Source organism: Netta rufina (assembly GCF_964035555.1).
Source record: "Netta rufina genome assembly, chromosome: 4".
NCBI lineage: Eukaryota > Metazoa > Chordata > Aves > Anseriformes > Anatidae > Netta > Netta rufina.
The window spans coordinates 20,710,180-20,724,045 of record NC_140127.1 but is presented as its reverse complement, the minus strand read 5'-3'; the positions used below and the strand labels follow the sequence as shown (position 1 = coordinate 20,724,045).

The 13,866-nt window shown below is 51.4% G+C and overlaps 1 protein-coding gene across 3 annotated transcripts in view; it reads right to left on the bottom strand.

The window, feature by feature from the left end:
* Nucleotides 1-1,238, bottom strand: part of IRF2 (interferon regulatory factor 2) — a 40,636-nt gene extending 39,398 nt beyond the window's left edge. For 2 of the 3 annotated variants that reach the window (XM_084286140.1, XM_084286139.1), the window contains exon 1: nucleotides 1,047-1,173. The gene's annotated coding sequence lies outside the window, so the exon portion shown is untranslated. Of the gene's footprint in view, nucleotides 1-1,046 lie in introns of all 3 variants that reach the window. The other variant, XM_084286143.1, reaches the window with a different exon arrangement.
* Between the last annotated feature and the right edge of the window lie 12,628 nt (nucleotides 1,239-13,866).

Genomic DNA, 13,866 nt, shown 5'->3' with positions numbered 1-13,866 from the left:
TCACCTCACAGGGCTCCGTGCTCCCGCACCAACCACGCCGCGTTTCTGACAGCCGAAAGGGCCCACGGCGTGCAGGGGGCACTTGGGGTAATTCCCCCGCGGGGCATCACCAGCGTGGGACAGAGGAGCCCCAGAAGAGGCCAGTGGCACGGAAAGATTGTGATTCAGACAGCAACCATCTGCCCCACAGATCAATCGTGCTAGTTTTACAATTATGTCACCATTTCCGTATTAGGGAGAATGTAAATTTTTGCTGCCACATCCAGCTCCCTTTTTATGGTGCTAACAAGGGCACCCTGCAAAGGACACCGCATGCAAATCCGCGCGGGGTCCGCGACTATAAATCGGGGTGCTTCATCTCGGGAAAGGGAGGTCCCAGCCCACGCCGCCCCTGCGTCCAGGAGGCTGGGCAGCACCTGACAGCCACCCGATAACCCTGAGCAGGCTGCCTGCTTCACGGGAGCCATGAGTGCAAACACAGGAGCCCTGCGGAGCGGCTCCCTCGCTGCTCACAGGGCTGCGGGCAGTGCCGTGAAGCCGGGCTGGGCGCTGCAGCCCCCGGCTCTGCCCCCACCACCCCCCCCCTGCCGGGGACGGAGCCACCCGAGCCCGGGGTCGCGGCGGGGCCCTCCGGGGGCCGGGTGCCGGTGCCTGCGCGCTGCCGGAGGCCGCAGGGGCGGAGGCGCCGCCCGGCGCTGCGCGGCGCGGGGCGGGGGGAGGCGGAGGCGCGGCCGCCGCTTGTGTAACGCGCGGGCCCGCCGGGAGGGGCCGGGGCCGGGGCCGGGGCCGGGGCAGCGCCAGCGCCCCCCGCCCGCCCGCTGCAGGCCCGCACCGCGGCCCCCCGAGCCCCGCAACAAGTGCCAGGGGTTTATGCACCCCCCCCCCCAAATAAAACAAGCACACGCACACCCCACGGCAGCGCGGCCCGTGCCCCGCCGCCGCGGCCTCCCCCCCCCCCCCTCGTCCTCCTTCTTCCTCCTCCTCCTCCTCCTCCTCCTCCCGCAGCGCCCCCCCCGCCCCGCAGCGATCCGGGAGCGCGGCGGTACCGGCGCTGTGCGGGCAGCGGCCCCGGCCCCGGCCCCGTCGCCGTCGCCGTCCCCGTCCCTTCGCGGCGCGGCTCCCGCAAGGTTACCGCCGGTTGCCAGGGGACGCGGGCTGGAAATGCAAACAGGCGCTGAATAATCGCGGGAGCAAAACTAAAAGTGCCTCCCTCCTCCTCCTCCTCCTCCTCCTCCTCCTCCGCCCGGGCGCCGAGCAGGGCCAGATCGAAAGCAAAACAAGGAGAGGAAGCGGCGAGCAGCCGGCGCTTGGAAATCCCCCCGCCTCCTTCCCTCCCTCCCTCCCCGCCGGGCCGGGCCGGGGCGGCCGCGCAGGCGGCGGGGGCAGGGCTCGGGGCAGGGCTCAGCGCCGGGCCCGGGGCTGGGCTCGGCCCCACAGCCCAGCACGGACCCGACACCGGGCCCGGCGCGGCCCCGCTGCCAGCACGGGCGGCCCTCGGCTCCCACAGCCCCGCAGCGGGCCCCCGGGGGGCGGCCGGAGCTTTGCAGAGCCGCCCCCGGCGGTGGTGGCTGGGGGCAGGCTGAGGGGCTGCAGGGTGTCACAGCGGCCCAGGGGAGGGGGCTGGTATCGCTGGCTGCCACCCCAGTGATGGAGGGAAGGCCCCGTGGGTTAGGGACACTGGGAGATAGGAGATCTGGTCCCACAGAATTACAGTATGCAAACATTGCCCTCATGCATTCATACCTACATGTGTCCTCTGCACACTTACCCAGGTGAACAAGCGGCGCACACGCGTGTGGATGCATGCCGAGACACCTCCATTTGCTCACACCCTGCTCCAGTGGGGTGGCAAAAGGAGATGGAGGTGTTCCCTGGGCGCGCAGGTGCCCCAAGGACCCGCAGCCCTGGCCACACACAGGAGCCTGAGGTGTCTGCCCTTGTAGGCGATGAGCCCTCCTCGCCGGGGTGTGATCTCTTCACACTGAGGAGAAGGCAATCACAGGAGCATTTAGGCTGTCAGGAATCCACCACCTCCTGAAAACCACCAGGGCCTCACAGGAGGTTGTGGACCACTTGTACATATGTGGCAGGAAAGGGCAAGAGAGAGGTTTAGGGAGCAAGGTTTAGAGTGCTAGGCAGGATGGTTTTTCTGTGTCTCCTGCAGAAATACAGCAGGATGGGGAGGTCAGCACCGATGGGAAAGGGACAGGTCCCAGGAGGGATGAGAAGGAGCTGCAAGGAAGGAAGGGTTGGAGGCACGTGGCACTTTCAGGTACTTCCAGGAGAAAAGAGCCCAGGCAGGCTGACTTCCATGAAGCCCTCATGGGACTGCGTGGCTGGCCTTCAAATTGAGAAGGTCACAGGGGAGTTTTAGACCAAGGAGATGGAAAGTAGACAGGTACTGAAGAGCACTTGGGAGTGTGCATCCCAACTTTCATCCTGTTCTTTACCCAAGGACACTGGGTTTCCCCTGGCAGGGAAATCACAAGGATTCAGTGTCCTTGGGTAAAGAACAGGATGAAAGTTGGCAAGAGCCAAAGAGAGAGTGGTGGAAAACTGTCAGAAAAGATAGTGCCATATAAGCAAACTCAGGAGTGAGAAGGGGGCCCAGGGTGTCTAGCTTTAAATCAGCGCATCGACAGAATGGGTATGCTTGGAGAGGAGATCAGGGGGATGCTGTAATAACAAGATACACTTGTGTAGGAGGGTCAGGCTGGGCTGTGTCTGAAGGGAAGGGGGCTATATGCTCCAAAAGAAGCTGTCAGATCAGCTAACTCTAAATGCTAAAATAAATATTTTATAAGACTTAAGGTCTCCATAGGAAGATGGAAGGATTAAGATGGTAGTACCAGCTCCCTGAGACAGGTCAGGTTGGTGACCCAAAACTGCTGCAGAGCGGCTGGGAAACGTTAGGATGGAATGAGACCAGGAGCCCTTCCACTCCCCAGCAGGCATGGCAGAAATGGCAAACAATCAGAGAACAGCAAAGGTAATTAACAGTACAGAATGACCCAGACTGACTCAACAGACCAGGACTTTTTAGGCTGTAGAAATGAGCCAATGCAAAAAAGTCATGCGAGAGAAAATACACAGTCATGAATAGAGAAGAATGGGGATGGATTATTTGCTTTCTTTTCTAATATAAGAACTAGAGAGCATCAAGTGAAACTAGCAGGTGGCAGATTTAAAGCAAACACGAGGAGGTGGTTCCTCACACAGCAGGTAATTAAACGGTGGCACTTCCTGCTTTAAGGTGCCAAAAGTTCACAGGGAATCAAAAAAAGCACCCGAGCACACTCAGAGAAGAAGAAAAGAAAAAGAAAAAGAAAAAAAAAAAAAAAAAGAGGTGCTTTAAATGTAAGGACATGGCCTCTGCATCAAGCTGTCCCCTAAGCAGCAGATTGCTAGAGGCTGGAAGCCGTTCTGTGGGTGCCTCGGTACATCCGTGCCATGCTACGTGCTGTCATAGACGTGTGTCGGTCACAGCAGGATGGGTCTCCGAGCTAACTCATGTACTTCAGAGTCGTTGTTGCGGTCATACAGTTGTGTATCAACACCATACGCAAGCAGCAGTAGCCTTACGTGTCTTGGCAGACCTGTTGGCAAATCAGGGCTCTGCAAATGTATAGCAGCTGACAAAATGCTCTCTTGAAAACACGGGCTGTGTCTTAGGGACCAGAGGCTTATCTGCCACGTTACCCTGCCGACTTGCAAAAGGCTTCACAGGTTTACACCTGTGGCACACGCCAGTGTGGAAGGAATAACTTAATAAGACACAGTTTTGTTGCAACCACCTTGTTCTGAGGGTTACAAAAGGCCTAATTGTGAATGCCTGCAAATTGCTCAGGAGATGGGAGTTGCCCGGTGCCACTCACACAGCTCACTCTTCGCAAAGGGAACAGCAGCCCAGGCTGCTTTTTGCAGTGTTGTGGCTGTTGTCATTTCCAGTAATATACTTTTAATTCGTTTACAGAATGAGTGAGCTATGAAAGTCTGTAGTTTAGGTACTAGCATATACTATGGGAAAAATGCTTACAATCGTATTAATGATTTAGTCTCACACTCTCACACTCGGAGGACTACTTATTCACAAAGTGGCAACGCTGTGAATGACACTAATTGTGTTCAGTCACAGAAAACACAAGTGGCTTACTGGAGAAAACAATAACCAAGCCATTTAGTAGAATTTGCGGCCCGCACTTTCCATTTCTTCCCACTGCCCTCAGCTGATCTAGATTGGGCTCATTCAAGGCATTAACAAAGACATTTCTCTCCACGTCTTCTGTGATGAGAAATTTACAGGATGTACTAGAAGTTAAATCTTCTGTTGTGATTCTGTGGTGATGTTGAAAGGTAATGGGAATGGACAGCTTCTGGTTTTTAAACAAAGCTGTCAACAGTGACTCATTCCATGTGAAGAAAAAAAAAAAAAGAGAGAGAGAGAGAGAGACTTACCATTCACAGCTTTGCTGTTTCAGTAAGAACTGACATCCTTAAAATCAGAAAATTTAACCATGAAGCATCAAAAATCCAGATATTTTCCTCTGCAGAATTGCCAAAGTTTGCAGCTCACACTATTTAATCATCTTCCTTAGGGAATCAGCTGATTCCACTAGCATCCTGCCTTTCATTCACTAAAGATTAACTGTTCTGGCCTGGCCTTCATTTCTGTGAGAAAGCAGCAACAACAAAACCAACACAAAATTGAAAATGGGAATTCCTGAAGCTCCAGAAGGTAAACCAGCCTTTAAGAGGAGCTGGCTATAGCATCACTTCAGTTTTTCAGATCCATTGTCACATGGGCACTGTGACTTTCTATCACGAGCCCTGCAGGTGAACAGCTGAATTTTCTCATGGAGTTGGGTCCCAAGCTTATGTACTCATATTGTTCTGGTATATTAAAGTAGGAAAGCTCTGCAGCAGAAACCGTGTTGGTAATTTGCAGTACAGGTGAGTGCTTAGCAAGAGAAGAAACTAATTGCAAGTCTCCCATAATTCTTGCTTTAACACATCCATGCCTTCCTGAGTGCCCACACCCATTTTTCATCTTGATGCATGGGGAAATTTCTTAGCACTTTTAAGTTGTCCTGTGGAAAACATTCTGATGCTGATGTAATCTGTAATACAGATATTTTTAGATACTGCATAGCAATGCCATCTTACTTGTAATAAAAGAAAGCCCAACAGATTTCTGATTATAGTTAAGAATTAAAAGTATTTGTATATTATAATAACACATAAAATCACTCCAAGTTTAATGAAAAAAAAAAAAAAAGCTGGCTAACTGTTTAACTGTTTAATAACTTATTGTAATGCTTTTATTCTCTGAGATCAGCTTTATTCATTGGGTGTTTTTTTCTTTATTTACTTGGTGTTTATACTGTCATAAATAAAAGGACTGTCTGGTCGTTGGTGTTTCTGCAGTGTTCTACAAGTGTTTATGACCGTGTTAAAATTAACAGAAAATAAAGTTTCACCAGGGACAGAAGGATGGAGCTGGCAGGGTGCTCCCTGGTTGATTTAGTTGCAGTCCCAGCCTTAGCATCAGAAGGGGGACAGGCCCAGCAGTGGCCATCAGGAAGACTTTGGAAATCATTGCACAGCTCAGCATGCACCTGGAGAGACATCTGCTTTTCTTCTTGTGTTGCCCAACAACTGCATGAAAAAAGACTAACTTACTGAAGTGCCACCTGAGCACATACTCCAGTGTGGGCTTAAGTGTAAGGATATGAACAGTTCCTACTGGGCTCAGAGGGATTCCTCACATGCCTGAAGTTATGTGCGCACACAAGAACATGGGTGGAGGAAAGTCTCTCCATTCACCCTCCCTGCCTTGATTTTGTCTGGATTCTTTAACTCAGCCTTTTTGTGGTCTTTCCTCATATTTTTTTTTTTTATTATTATTTTTTTTCATGCTCCCCTGGCTGCGGGGTGGCATGCAGCTTGCTCGGGATGCTTCCACAAGCTGGGATGTGGTCCCCTGCCTGTTCCTGGTGGGGCTCTGTCATTGCCATCTGAGGGGACAGACACCTGGCTTGAGCAGCCCCCAGGCAGCTACAGCAGGAACCCGCTGACAGCAGCAGTACCGTGTGCCAGCAACACCACCCCAGCACGATTCACAGCACAGAGAGAGGTTTTTAAGGCATTTCTGTACAAACTCATCCATGTGACGTCTTTGTCTTCAGCTAGGTTATGCTGGTGAGGAGACCTGCTCCGAGAGTCTTAGCAGGGTGTCTATATTACGGAGTGCTCCTCAGCTCTCGTATTTTTCAGCTGTGCTCATCTCCTGATTGCTAAGAAAGTAGATGATCGGAGCATTGTTTTGTTTTTATTGGTAATAATTACAGTCATAATTACAGAAGACCATTCCAAGATGGAAAAATCTTTTGCTATTTTAGGATTGCGCAAGTATGTTTCAGGGTGACTTCAGAACAGGAATGTCTGAATTATCTAAAGAAAGTGCTCTGAGTAAGATATTTTTAATCAACACTGTAAACACACAGTCTTCTCTAGCCAGCAGCGTGTGCAGTTCTCAAAGCGTGCCAATACTGCGTAAGAGAAAGTAGGAGAAAGGAAAAAAAATAGACCAATGTGAAAATAAAACTTTTCCATTGCAACACAATGCCTCTCACACTTTCTGTAACTGAGGTGCCCTCACTGAGGTGCTGCCTTATCTAGCCGTTAGGGGATTCTGTCTGAAAGAGCCAAAATAATGCCCCTTGACAGGTTTCACAAGATCGCAGGATGGCTGAGGCTGGCAGGGCCCCTGGCTCTGCTCAGGCAGGGCCACCCGGAGCCGCTTGCCCAGGGCCACGTCCAGGTGGCTTTGGAAGATTTCCAAGGAGGGAGACCCCACAATTTGGGCAACCTGTGCCCGTGCTCCATCACCTGCACAGCACCAAAGTGCTGCCTGGTGTTTAGACAGAAACTCCCATTCCAGCTTGTGCCCAGTTTTGTTCCTTTAACAGGGGCGAAGGGAGAAAACAGGGAGTTTTTTCTTTTTTACTCACTCGTGTCTCTTGGCTCATAGAGCAAGTTTTAGGGAGGAAAGCAGTTCTTTAAAAACAGGTACAGCATCTTGACATTTCAGGGCTGAAGCGGAGCTTGGCAGAGAAAGCATGGACTGCAGCCAAGCTGCTTCAGTAGATCCTACCTGAAACTGGTCCCGCTCACCCCGTCTGTAGTAGCGCATTTCACCCAAGTGGAAGCTTTTGTGGCATTTTTCCCAGTGAAACCAAGGTAGAATAAAAGATAAGTGATGCATTGTCTGCTGGTTTGACAAAGCAGAACAAATTCTTTTCTTCCAGAAGATGATGAGATATTAAGAGCTATGCTTCACATCATGTGTAAACACAGGCTTTGATTTAATGGATTCAAAACTTATTTGTTATTAAAATCAGGCCAATTCTCTTTGTTGATGGGGAAGAGATTTTTTTTGTCTCTTTTCGCTTTCTGTTTGTAGTGGATTTTCATGTATAAGGAAGTCTTTCCTGGGGCACGCATCACAGAAGGGCTCACCAGACCTATTCCCTCACCAGCCTCACAGAGCAGCAGCATGGGCCGTCGCCCCACCAGCTCCTACCCCACCAGCACAGGGAGAAGACTTTCAAGTCTTTTTAGCTCATTTCTGGCCTCTGCCTGGTACAAGTGGGTGCCCAGGCTGTGTTAAAGGAGAAAGGGTGCCAGAAGGGTGCAACATGGAGCAGCATCCCAGCTCAGGGTGCCTCCTGATGGCAAACCAGGCAGTGCTCCGTGCCCGCAGCGGCCTCGGAGGCCACACACCTGTGGGACTGCTTAAATACAGCTCGAGTCTTTCCTCCTTGGTGCGGTCCCCACACTGCAACACAGACTGGGTGATGGCCGAATGTGACCCTTAAATAAATAAATAAATAAATGATCCAATTATAAACATTTAATTTTAGGCTCTTCTACCTTAAGTAAAAATGGTCACTGAAAGTTACAGGGCCTTTTCCAAGTGAGAACCCTCTTTGAAGCTTTGGCTATTTTGTCTTTTCTAGTCAGTGCTTAATGATCAATGGGAGAGTAGCGAGGCCTGCTGACTGCCTGTGCATCTCCAAAGCAGCAAGGCTGACCTCTGGAGAGCCTCCACATCCCGGACTGCCTGTCTTCCCCAGGCACAGGCAGATGCATCAGCTCCTGCATGCGCTGAAATAGCTGAGGCTGAGCTCCCCTCCTGCACCTTTGTTGCTAGCCTGCAGAGTCCAGTAAGATCGTCTTCTGAAACGCAGCAGCTGGCTCTGGTGAGCTGTTTCTGGAGTGCAGATCGCTGGTGACTCATCTCTCCTGAAGCCCATCATGCTGCACTGCTCCTTTGCCAAGTCATTTCTGTCGCTCTGACCGTTGCCCTGTTCTCAGGTTTGCTAAGCCGGCACAGCCAAGGAGGGACTCCTTCGGAGGAGGGATACAAGGGGCGAGCAGAAAACCAGTCTCAGAGGATGAACAAGACCCAACACCAACTTCAAACCACCTGTTCCCAGAATTTGCCATCACTGACGGGGTGGGCTTACAGGGAAAGCAGCCTGGGGAAGGCAGCAGTGAGCCAGCTGGCGAGGTGCTGAACTCCTCCTGTTGGTGTGCGAGAGCTCTCAGCCCCCCACGTAGGGTTGCTTTATCACTGGAAGAGAGAGAGGTTGTGGGAGGGGACGGAGGAGGAAAACTGTTGGCTATTAATAGCAAATATGAGTGGGAGCTTTGTTTTGAATGGGCCTATTTAATTAGCACCATGCAGCGCAGAAGTCAGGCTCGCGGTGTGCTTCACCTGCTGAGGAGTCTCGTCTTGGTCAGTTTTAAAGTGCCTGGCACAAATGTGCCCTGCTTTTTCAGGACCCCTGCTCTTGTGCAGTGCTGCAAATAGCAATATTGCTCTGTGCAGTGGTGCTCCAGTGTCACGTTATATTTGTCCGTGTGTTTTCAGTACCTTAGAGAAACAACAACAGCAACCAGAAAGCAGCTACTTCAGTCACATAAAACAAGGAGACAGCAAACAGGGGCAGGCTTACTTCCTTAGCTCTGTAAGACATGGCACAGCAGCTGGAACCTGTGAACCCAGATAGACATCACTAGTAGAATAAATTAATGGGATTATTTTTTGGGAAAAAAAAAAAAAAAAAAAAAAAAAAAAAGCTCAGATGCTTGTGGTTATTATTTGCCTATTTGCACCTTGCTTTAAATAATTGCATGTGGGGTGGGAAATCCTCCTTTTAATGAAAGAAGAAAGGAGCACTCCACAAGTATGCATGTTACTGCGCTGATAAGCAACAACCGGCCCTGAAGGTAAGTTTTAGTAGGCAGATATGAGAAGCAAAGGCAAGGGCGGACAGCTGCCAGTTCAAGACAGAGCTCCTCCTCTCCCATTAAGGTAGCTTTATGGGAATGCTGAGTCACCTGTTCCCTGCATAAAAGAGCTGGAGGAAAAGTAATTATGTATAATTTTCTTGCATTTCTTCTGCTCCCACACCACCATTTCGCTTTTGGAGCGGATCTGGCTGTGGAGTCAAGAGTTCTCTTTGCTGGAAAGCATTATAGCATTGTACCTTGGGCTAGATATGTAAAAGCCTGATAAGCAGGTGGTAATAATTCCCAGTCAACTTCAAAGAAAGGGTAATGTGTCATTTCTTGGCGAGCAAACACTTAGCGCACATAAAACAGTCATAAATAGTTTGTGGAATACTTGCAAATAACATTTACACAAAAGCTATTAGCAGCTATGCCGGTGAGGCTCCTGCAAGCTTCCTCTTCTCTTTCCGATCCGTATTTCAGGTTTTTATGAAGCTGTCCCTACTAACTGAGGACGTGACAAAGGCAAAAGAAGGCAGGTTGCTCAGAGCTGTCCCTCTTCCTTGTGTTATTGGTGGTGCTGGTGAAAGGCGCCCTGTGAGCCCTGTGCGGAGCCCTTGTCCTTCTTCTCTGGCTTCCCACCAGCCCTCCGATGCTGCTGCTCATGTGCAAGGCTGCTGTTTGTTTTGCTAGCTTGAAGGAAAGGCCCAGAGGACAAAAGCCACAGAACTTGGAGGGCTTCCTGAGCGTCCATCATCACTGGGCTCCATTTAGCCTGGGACCATCTCCCTTGCTGTGTTTATTGCAAACAGCCACATGAACCATAGCAACACCAGAAATAGGCGAGCATCTTCGTCCGTCTACCCTTTCCCCACCTCTGCAAACCTGACCCAACTCTTTTCCTCTCTTTTTTTGGATATTTTCCCTGCCTCACCAGCAGCACGGAGGAGCTCTGTCGGTCTCTAATCACGTTAGCTCTGAGTTGCAGGTTTTCCATTTTCCTGCTAACACCCCCGAGGGATGTCAGCAGGCCCGTTGTGCTGGTGCTGCTCTGGCCGTGCCCGCCTTTCATCTAGACCTCAAAGGCTTCAAGTGAAAGCAGCCTGGAAATGGGCGGCACCTGCGATCGAGTCTGCTTACGTCTGCCATCGGTGTTTGGAGTGCTCCGCAGTGCTTTGCAGGGCGGCCACACAAACGATCCTCTGTTTCAGGAAGGAGGTAAACAGTGAATTCCGCTGCTATCGTTTCAGTCATGCATGGATTGAGACACAGCCAGAACAATAGGCCTGGGATAGCAGAAACTTGCCTCTTTACTTTTACACTTCTCCAGATCCCATCCTGGGGCTCCAGGGGTCTGTGCCGTTTTGCTCCCGTCTGGTGCAGCGCCCTTGCACACAGACAGGTTGCTGTTCCGTGCCAGTGCCTGCACTCACATCCACATTAGAGTCTAATTTCCCAATTTAAGCTTGATGACACAACAGTTTTATTCCTCTACTGTCTTGATTCAGCTGCAGGCCTGATTATAAGTGATTCGCCTTATAACAGGTGGGGGGCAGCTTCTGCACTGAGGGGATGCAGGCATCAGCCCAGCCAGGGAGCATGCAGAGCCCCGAGCAAGCTCTGCTCAGAGCTCACCACTCACCACACGTGGCATGAAAGGAACATAAACAGGAAGCACAAAGCCACAGGAAATTAGACTACTGAAGTTTCACTGTTCATAGAAGCATTATTTTTAATATTTCTATTGCCATGTCTCGTGTCAGGAGAGAGCGTTCGACTTCTCACTCTGCTCAGGCCTTGGGAAAGAAAAAAATTGGTCCCTTCAGGTGCTGGGTTGTTTTCCAGCCTGATCCTCACAGTGTTATAACGTGGTAACCCCGATCCCTATCTATTCACATCAGGGGCACTGAGATCCTGCCCCAGGCACAGCTCCAAGCAGAGTACTGCGCTGGCTCCGTGGCAGTATTTGAGCCAATTTCTTCAGAGCTGGATGTCCGTGAAATTTGCTGCTGTCACTGCTGTTGTGTGTGCTCAGGGGTCAGCAGTAAGGCACACCTCACCTGCATTTCAGTCATCAGGACAAGGCCAATAACTGCTATTTTGTTCTGAAGTAAGGGGGAGAAAATATGAGCTTTGTGGTATTTTTCAGAGTGCTCATTTTAATCCTTCATATTTTTGTTTTCATTATTCTCTCAGCAGAATTCCAGCATCTATATATTACATGGATGAGCAGTTTTCCCCCAAATCCTCAGGCTTTACATGGTAAATGAGCCACTTATCTCCTCCCGTTGTCCTTGCACATCTCATCTCCAGGATTCCTTCATCCACAACCACAGATTCAGCTCCATCCCCTACTGATGGACCCACTGTCTGCTCCAGACGTAATTCTCCTGCCATGCTATAAAACAGGCAGTCTCCCCGATGATTCCTCTTGTCAGCAAAAAGCTTAATGTTGATAAAATATGAGTCCTTGTCTTCCTTCTAGAGCTTCCTCTGTGCCTGCTCAGTGACCACTCTGGCCCTTCGGCACCCAGTTTCACCATTCTGAATATGGTTTTCTGACACAGGATGCCTCTCTTGGCTTTCGAGGCCTTTCCTGGTGCCTGTTGTCCAGTGAAGCCACCTCTGCTCCTCCGCTTTGTTCCCAGCTGCCACTTGCACTTGGAAGATGCTGTGGAGAGGCATCTTGCGCAGCTCCTGGCTACCTTCTAATTTCTCCTTAAAACTCTTCAGTGTTTTCTTCACAGAAAACTTCATGGCAGATTACTGCCTCTTGCACTGCCCAGCACCATCTCCCTGATCCCTTTTCCTTTCTCTCTGGACCTACCTGGCTTGAGTCCCTCACTTGTGAGGTCTCTGAGGCTGCAACGTGGGAAGGTTTGGGCCTTTCCAGGAGGCATTAGCTTTCCTCTGCTCCTGCCCAAACTCACAGTCAGCCCTTCCCAGAGCCCTGCTGCGCCTGTCCCGCATGCTGCCACAGCTATTACTGTGCCCTGACCTGCTCCATCGCCCACCTCTTGCACTTCTCCTTCCCCTCCGCCTTTTCCCTGCCTTTCTCCCAAGCCCCATCACACACCGCCAGGGGGACACAGACCAGCACGGACACACCTGGAGGTTTTTACTTCTGTTATTTAGTGCACTCCCCTGTTTTTATGGCTTTGCTCCTTTTTCCTTGCAGGTTTGTGTGTCTTGGCTCTGAGCTCGGCCCACCCCATACCTGCAGGATGGTCGCCACCCTGAAGGCTTGCAGCAACCACCCTCCCTCCTCCTCAATTTTCCCTGCTCTCTGGCCTCTTCCCCCTTGTCCCGCACCCCCTGTTTTGTAAGCCAGGCTGCTTCCTCCTTCCCCCCCTCCCTGGGAGCATTTTCTAAGCATTTTTTTATCCACTTCCCCTTTTCAGGCTTGACGTGCACCCGGAGATTAACGAGCACGCAGCATCCTGGGCACACACTGGAGTAACCCCCTGCCTCCAACTGCCTGCCACAGCACATTTTAATCTCATCAACAACTGCACAAACTATTTATAATCAGCTCTCTGATTACATTCCTAAGGTCAGCATCCAGCCTGAAAGACTTGGAGCAGCCCATAGGCTGCTGCAGAGCCCCCCGTCCCCCTGGGGAGAGCTCGCAGAGCTGCTGCAAGGTGCCCGGCTGCTGGAGCCCCAGGTGCCACCTCGCCCTCGGTGTCCCCCCTCTCACTGCCCCAGCTCGTCCCACTGCATCTCCCCTGGTGGCTCTGGGCTGTGGAAAGAGGAGGTACCTTCAGGGAAAGCTGATTAAAATTACCCATGCTGGCATGCCCAGCAGGTCAAGCCTGCGCTATGGTCTGCACACCATACACCCCAGCAAGGGGTGTTTATGCTGTCCCCGAGGGGGGCATGGGCAACCCAGGAGCAGAGCCCGATGTGCCCTCACAGCTCCCTGCATGTCTTTTTTAGCCAGTTCTAGCACGACCCCAAACCCTGCTGTTTCTCAGTGAGACTGGGAACCGAGGCCCTCAAAGGTATCTCTGTCATGGCAAGCAACAATTACACATGGGCCACAGAAAAGACTGTCCTTGTCCCTTTGGCCACCCTCCTCCTCACCACCCCTGCTGCAAATATAGCTGGGCTGCCCCTGCCACTCGCCCTAGCCCTGCAGAAACCAAGCCCAGCACAACACAAGGAAGCCATACCACTCCAGCTGGCCTTAGCAAGCAGGTTGCCGTCAGCTGAGGGCTGTGGGGTTCAGGCAGTCCTGTGTGGAGGTGGTGGCTCCTGGGATGGGGGAGAGGTAGAGCATCGGTCCCAAAGCTGATCCAGCCAGCTGAGCTCATGAATTGTCTCCCTGTGGTGTCTAGGCACCTTTTGGGCTTGGCTTTAGAAACCCATGGTCCTTTGGAGAAATGCAAGAGCTGCCTCTTAGAACTGGTCTACAGCTGGACCAGAATGCTCCAGTACAGCTGGGTGCCAGTCAGAGAGGGGTTATACATCACATACAGCCCTTGGGAGGGCAACAGGCATAAAATACAGTGAGAAGTGAAAGCAGGGGAAGAGCCTGGTTTGCATTTTGCAGCTGGATGCTTTCCC